This window comes from Poecilia reticulata, chromosome 19, assembly GCF_904066995.2.
Source record: "Poecilia reticulata chromosome 19, P_reticulata-male-v2, whole genome shotgun sequence".
Classification (NCBI taxonomy): domain Eukaryota; kingdom Metazoa; phylum Chordata; class Actinopteri; order Cyprinodontiformes; family Poeciliidae; genus Poecilia; species Poecilia reticulata.
The window spans coordinates 1,742,560-1,750,253 of NC_088848.1; the positions used below are offsets into that span (position 1 = coordinate 1,742,560).

Below are 7,694 nucleotides of genomic sequence, written 5' to 3' on the forward strand. Positions count from 1 at the left end.
CAGCGATTTAAATGCAATTGACAGATCCAATTTTATTGACAACACGGTGGACACCATGTCCTCCTGCAACGCATGGTGGACACAGGATTCAAGTGATCAAGAACATCTCCTGTCTTTATTAATTGAGGCAAAAGTCACACAGATAGTGACTGTTGCTACATAACACAGGGGCTGTACTCGGGTATGTGATCTGTTAACAGAAAAGCCTTCATGTTCCAAAGCAACCTCAATTGCAAATCTTAATATATGTAAATGTGAAGCACATATAAAAACAAACTAACATGAATGCTTTCATATACATAATAAAGATAAGATTTATTTCGAAGGTGAACACTGGTTTTGCCCCAGTTTCAGTGTGGTAATACCCATAACCAATACGGTTTCTGCTTGTACAGTCTGGTAGCGTGAAGAAAAAAAACGATAAGGAAAGTTAAAAATAAACAAATAATCAAATTCAACATTTAAGAGTTTAAGTAATCCTAATAAGTAAACCTATGTGTCGAAGTCCTATCTGGAAAGCCATCACTGTATCCAAGCTAGCAGACGTGTTATCCAACCCAAAAATATAATGAACGGGAACGTGAATTTAAACGGGCTTGTTTTGTAGTTTACTGCAGCTGCAGCAGCATTAAATTTGATTTATTTACTTACTTTTTATTGGGTCTTGTTTTTTCTTCTCGCGTATGATGAGCTGACGGCTCCTCTCGATATCGCAGACCTCCTGCAGAATGCGCATGCGTGCGCATGCGCACTTACTACATGTATGCTATTCTGACATGTATGGCTATCTGACAGAACACCGGCGCCAAACCGCAGCTGAGAGCCGCCATGACGCAAAGTTGGGGTTCAGAAAGGAGGCAGAACGAGCGATGCTAACAACCAAACATGCTAACACGGAGCTAAAATGAGCTTCTTACGGGGAAACCAAAACTTTGTTGTTACAAAATGTATCGATAAAAACAAGTAAACTGTTAAATATGAATAAATACCAGACTCTGACTTCTCCATAAAGTGAAATAATCTTTTCCAGGTTCATCCCTCCACGATTTCGTGACCGTTTTTGTGAGTTATTGCAATAAAAATTACAGATTTTGTGGCGCTAATCTATAAAAAATTTAAACAAATTTTGTAATATTTGCGCTTATGTGTGACGGTAAATGTAAAATCTGCGTTATGGGCTCTTTGCACCTCAGCTTCCGTGTTCGGTTTAAAGCGGCTTGGTTTTTTCCGGTCTATTACAAATGTCATTTTACAGTAGGTGTTTGCAGGATTTGCCAAAGCTAACAATTAACGATGTACATCGTATTTGTAAGGCTGGATCCAAAGCCCCATCAAGCAAATTGGAAAAAGGTTTTAAGATGTATTCTCGTCATATATCCATGGATATGAAGGTGAGTCCTACTTAAAGTTCTTTAAACTCCGTGGCTAACATTAGCTATGCTAATGCTAGTTAGCAATATTCTCGGACATTTTACTTATAACAATTGTGCTATTTAATCATCTAAACATTATTGTTCTTCTAACGACAATGTCTTACTTATTTTGTGTTATTTTAAGTGTATTGCTTTACTATGTGCTCGTTGTCGTTAGTGTCAAACAGAGACCAAGTAACGGGGGAGATTACGGTTCGGGCTTTTTGCTTCCGAAGCATGAGGAAGCACGAGAAGCCCCATAACTTAAAAGTAGGGCAGCACTGGTAATTTGTTTGAGTTTGAGTTCAGCTGAATGTTGAGGTTCAAAGTTGTTAATTTGATAAATATATGGCCGTGTTCCTTAAGGCGTCCGTATTATTTCGTTTGCATGCTTCTTGTTAAGAGCTCAACTGGGATTGTGTTTACAGCCTCTTCACATTTTTAATTATTATCTTTTTCATTATAACATTAAAACAAGACCAGCTCCGTATTGTTTTAATATTGATCATGAATCAGTTTGTCGTTTTATGTCTGTAGAAGCTGGTCTGTAAAGTTTCTTTAAAGTTTCACTTAGTAAATATGGGAAGTATTTTTAAAATATCAAAAGTTTATCACCAAATGTACAGTCATAGTCAACAAATGTAATATTCAAAAGTTCATTAATGTCAGTAGTTTGATTCACTAAATAAAATGCATTTTATAAGTTCATTTGTTTTGCAAAAAAATTGGTTAAGCTTTTATTTCTGTTAATTATAATAATTTACAGAAATAAGTTACAGCTGACAAAATATTATTGTATTACATCATGTTAATATGGCAAACTGATAAATCTCATAAACAGATTCATCAAAAGCATATCTGATTTATTGATTATGACTGTTATTACTTCCTGTACAATAAAACACAAATTCCATTTGAGCACAATATTTTTAACAGTTTAAAGGAGGGCACTCCATTTTGTGCCAACAGTTTGAAAGCAAAGTCTAATAAAATGTAATGACTGAAAATAATCTCTCAACAGGTATTCTCAGAGATGCAGTTCCAGTCATCATGGGACATGCAGTTGTTCCTGTGTGGCTGGTACTGGCATTGTGCAACCATATAGTGGCTCTGCTGTCCAGACTGCCCACTTCTCCAGCTCAGTGTCCCAGTCGTTCCTCCAGTTCATAGCTGTACTGAACAGAACAGCAATGGCACAAACCCAGAACTGCTGTAAGTTTTAAAACTGCACATGCATGCCATGTTCATCAAAAATATTTCTGTGAGATATCTGTGTTGCAGTAAAGCTTAGCAACTAATTATGTTTTATAGTCCTTATATATAATGACTTTAAAAATGCAAAAATTATTTGTAGGTTATTTAAAAATAAGTACAAAATATTTTTTGGTAGTTTCTAAACTATTTAGTAAACTGAAATGTATACTATATAAAATACGGTATAATGTATAAAGTGTACATTTAAGTACAGCATTAAAATGTAAGTTGCACTTGACATTGACTTGAGAACACATGATGAAGACTGTTATAACACTATGTCTCTATTTTCTATTTCAAAGGGTGTAAAACCTGGTCCAGTTGGCAAGATGGTGATAGTGAAGCCTGTACAGGCCGACTGTCTAAAGGAGGATTAAGGTAAATAATGTTCATAATACTTAATTTCATGTCTTGCTGCCTTATATATTTTAGCCCTGAGTTAAATACATGTGTTTTTTTTTGTTTTTGTTTTTTTCTCACTTAAAGGAGTACACTCTTCAGGGGAATGACTGGCCCTCTTCCTGACCTGTCTGTGCTTCGAGTGGCAGAGACGTACAGCGATTTGGATTCCCGGGAGAAGCCACTGGTGACAACCATGGGGATGAGTGTGGAGAAGCCGCTTGCAGATTCTGAATTTGGACTTGTGCAAAAAGGAAGTGTACTGTCCTATCAGCAACCCAAACTCTTAACCCGATGTATAAAGTTACATCACCATGCTCCACCTTCTCCTTCTCTTCCACTTTGTAGTCATCATCTGTCACCATCAGAGTGTGCCTGGGTTTGCACTTTAGAGGAACATTTTCATTTGCAGAGTTTGCAGTTATCATTTGATATGGCTGACAGAATTCAGACATCAACACGAGACCAGAGCTGTGTTCATGAGTGGCACATGCTGCGACAATCAAGAATAACCTCGTCAAGATTTAGGGAAGTGTGTTATGTGAGAGGTCCCACCATGCTGAATCTCTGGCAGAGCGAATAATCAGGGGTACCAAAGAAACAGCTGAAATGCGAAGAGGTTCTGACATGGAGTTTCAGGCAGCAAAAGAATACGCCCACCGCTGTAATGTGAATTATTCACCTTGTGGGCTAGTAATTCACCCTGAAGCCCCATGGTTAGGTGCCTCTCCTGATGGCCTCGTTTATGACCCCAAGGAAACACCATCATTTGGCTTGGTTGAAATTAAATGCCCAAATGTAAGAAGTTATGTTGACTGCAAGTACTTGCAGATGTCAGATGGAGTTTTCAAATTAAAGAAAACTCATGCTTACTATTGGCAAGTACAAGGCCAGCTTCTTGTTACTGGTCTTATGTGGTGTGACTTCTTTGTTTGGGCACAGGAGGATTTCTTTGTGCAGCGACTGGATCCAGACATGGAAGTTCAAAACATAATCAGACAGAGATGTGACCACTTCTATTTCAACATTTACATGCAAAAGTATCTCTCAATGAAACGTGCAGCACATGACGTGTGACATTGTCATTCTGTGATAGTGGTAAATGTTTGGCTACGCAGGCAAATTTTCCACCTGCATTCATTTGTTTTTGTCTTTTGATTGTAGGCCACTCAAAATCATTCTGTGGTTTGAGCATCAATGTTCATTGAGAGACTAACAGTCCATCTGTGCCTTTTTATTTATTTTAGTAAATGTCATTGTATCCTTGCAAGTTCTTGCAAGTCCTTGCAATTTTCTTTTAGACATACCTTTTTTTTTGCAAAAAAGTAAGGTTTCACTAAATGCAAAAAATAAACAAATCTCAAGTTGCACTATTGTCAATACTGTCAATTTAATTTTGCTTTAGCTTTGTTACCAGGTTTACATGAGAAAAATGCTTATTTACAATCACATTTATAAAATTTGATAACATTCAATCAACACATAATAGAAATACAAATACATTTGACTGCTTCTGTGATAACGTATTCCTTTTACAAAACTTACACATCTGAGAAAATACAATTTTGTTAGGTAACACTATTTGACGGTATGCATAAGATTGACATACCATCATAAACATGACATATCACCTGTCATGGACATGAAAGAGTCTTTATGAATGTCTGACTTTTGTCATGAAGTGTTATTCGGTAAATAATGACACTTTTAATGCAAAATTTCTCTGAAAGTTGCAATCAAAGTTCATTAAAAGTGCAAACTGTATTATTTTGTAAATGACACAGTAATGCAAAGTTATTACTTTTAACGGGCTTTCAATGCAACTGAGAAGTTTTCCATTAAAAGTGTTATTAAACAAATGACAATTCATGACAACATTCATAAAGACTCTTATGTTCACGACAGGTTATCTCAGTCTTATGCACATCCCATCAAAATAAAATGTTTCAGTTGTTTCTCCAATTTATCATCTGCTTACTGATTTTGATAAATAACAGCCATTTGCTGAACTGCAATCAGGGAAATGTGCCTTTAGGACAAGGATTGGGAAACACCTAAAGTGGACGACACATTTGTTCACTTTATGTAGCCCATGCCCTGACCAGAGGTTTGTTTTGATAATTGATAAGGAGGCAAGCCACTGCAAAAAGTTCATTAATGGAGCCAACTATAGATAAAGGGATAATTGAATCAAAGAGTTTGTTTTCTTTAACTCTTCGGATTACCCGTTCAATGTGCACTCGGAGACGTGCAATTTTCTGAGTCTGAAGAACATTTTGAGCTGGCATCTGCCTTTTCTTGCTGAGAAAAGGTGGACAGTATACCTTGCACTTCACATACTCAGAGATGAGGAATCCTTTATCTACCATTATGGCCATGTCCTCAGTAAGAAGATTAGCCAACCCTGACCTCATAAACAACTCTTTGTCACTTATTGACCCCTCATAGAGTGAAGAAACAAAGGTCACTGCACCATGGGGAGCCATTCCGATCAGACCTTTCATTGTGCAGTGAGATTTGTATTTGGAAAACATCTCACTTTGGAGGAGAGGAGAAGCAGGAGATTGGCATTTGAGCTCAGTGCAATCTACTATCACTTGAATGTCAGGAAAATCTTTGAAGTCACCAGGGAGTTGAGCTCGGATGTCCTCTGTATCAATCCAGATACATAGTGAACCCAAAAGAGTGTACAAGTAATTGGTCCATGAACAAATAATGCGGCTTACAGTAGAAATGTGAATATTAAACCGGTTTGCTAGATCTCTTTCCCTTAAGCCCTGCAGCCAGGTACATCTGGAACAGGAACAGCTCATCAATGGGTTGCAAGGAATGCCTCTGATAAAAGAAAAAGCAAAAATACATTCAAAATGTATAAAAATCCATATTTATTTACTTATGTACTTCAAAGTGGTTATCATAAACAATAGTAACCAGTAGAACAAGAGAAAATATGTGTATATATAACAAAGAACAGAATAATTATCTTACCACTATTTTTCAGTTTGTTCATTTCTTCCTACTCATTTTCACTTATTTAACCCTTATCTCAGTTTAATGAAATATATTACATACTGACTCAATAATTATCAGAAATTTGTGATGATATGCAAGCAGCACTTTCTGAAGATAACATATTCCTCTATAATCTGTAGTAAAAGTTCTTATTGCATATACAAAGTGTACTTGTGGAAGCTACCAACCATGTGTGCTGCTCTGACAGCAGTTATTGCTTCGCCGCTTCCCTCAACAGCTCTGACTCTTGATGAGCGAATCATTTTGTGGACAGAAGGTTCAATAAGCCCCCAAAACAACATGAAGTGACGATAACTTGAAAATCTGTTGGTACACAACATAGTAACATTTCAGATTATTTTTAATAATACAAAAGTAAAGTAAAGGATAAAGTAACCACAACTTTTACTTATTCAATAATATAAATACTTTAAAAGGACGGTTCCCAAACACCCAATAAATTAAATTAAAAAAGTTAAAAATCTTTTGAAACTACAGCAGTAGATTGTATTAATTCTAATATTTAATGTTAGAAAAATGCAAAATACTTTCAGTAACATTACATACTTTTTATTTTCACTTGATATATGTAGCATAGCAGGTTCAGCAAATACAAAACACTTCTGAAAATTGACACTTGTGACCTAACAAGTGTGACTTTAACACGAAATGTAAGTGTGTTTATTGTATTTTTGAATTAAGACACATTTAATAATAAATTAAAAAATCAAAGGTGGGGCAAGTAACCCACATTTTAAAAAGGAAAAGGTTGGTTGCAGTGTACAAGCTTACCTTGTGTAAAATCGGATGTCATCATCGGACCCTGCGAACCGCTGTAATCCAAAGGTAGATTGAATTTTCAGTTCTTCGATCTGGGTTGTTAGGGCTTTTATTTCTTCTTTTAATTTATCGTTTTCATTTATTGCCATGTCCAGGCCAGCTGGTTCTGGGACGGAGCAATAATCGTGATCGGCAGAAGTGCATTGCACAGGCGGATCAGTTTCAATGCTGTCTGGCTCTGGTCTGCTCACTCGTTCCCATACACTCGCTCTTTCAGGCTGAACACAGAAGTTGTTCCATTGAAATAACTCAGGGAGGCTCCTTTATTTACCTTTCTTCTCCCTCCGGCAGTTTTAGGTTGAAGAAGCTGATCCGGAGTGAAGTGAAGGCTGCAAACTTTGCTATGTGTTGTTAGCTTGAATTTGTCGCGACGAATATTTACTAGCCATCGTCTTCTTAAGTCAGGATCGCATGGAAATCTATGAAAACTTAAACGGCCGTTATATTTGGAAGACGCTGTGCACCGGGGAACACAACAGTGTTCATGGTATTGCTTAGATTGTTTTTGAAATACGATTTTATCTTTCCTTGCGGTCATGGTCACTCAAAGCGGAAGGAAATGAGCCGCACTACGCGCATGCGGGTGTGACGTCAGCGCCTTAGGTGCAAAGAGCCCATTCATATTTGTAACGGACTGAGGCAACATAGTGGTAGAAAAAATAAATACCGCCACCTGCAGGTGGGAGTTAGAATCACTTCAACCCGGTGTTTTCCGACTGTTTTACGACTAAATTAACACATTTTAAAAATTCTAATGAAATTGAAAAAATATATATG

At 36.9% G+C, this 7,694-nt stretch overlaps 2 long non-coding RNA genes across 3 annotated transcripts in view; one reads left to right on the top strand and one right to left on the bottom strand.

Annotated features, from left to right (window-relative positions):
• LOC145549063 (uncharacterized) overlaps positions 1-7,694 on the top strand; it is a 34,737-nt gene that overhangs the window by 21,888 nt on the left and 5,155 nt on the right. The gene's annotated exons all lie outside the window — the stretch shown is intronic.
• On the bottom strand, positions 5,834-7,102 carry LOC145549062 (uncharacterized). The gene is made up of 3 exons (XR_014084988.1): positions 6,870-7,102; positions 6,266-6,401; positions 5,834-5,900 (listed from the first exon to the last, which is right to left on the bottom strand). It is a non-coding gene; the product is annotated as an uncharacterized LOC145549062 (long non-coding RNA).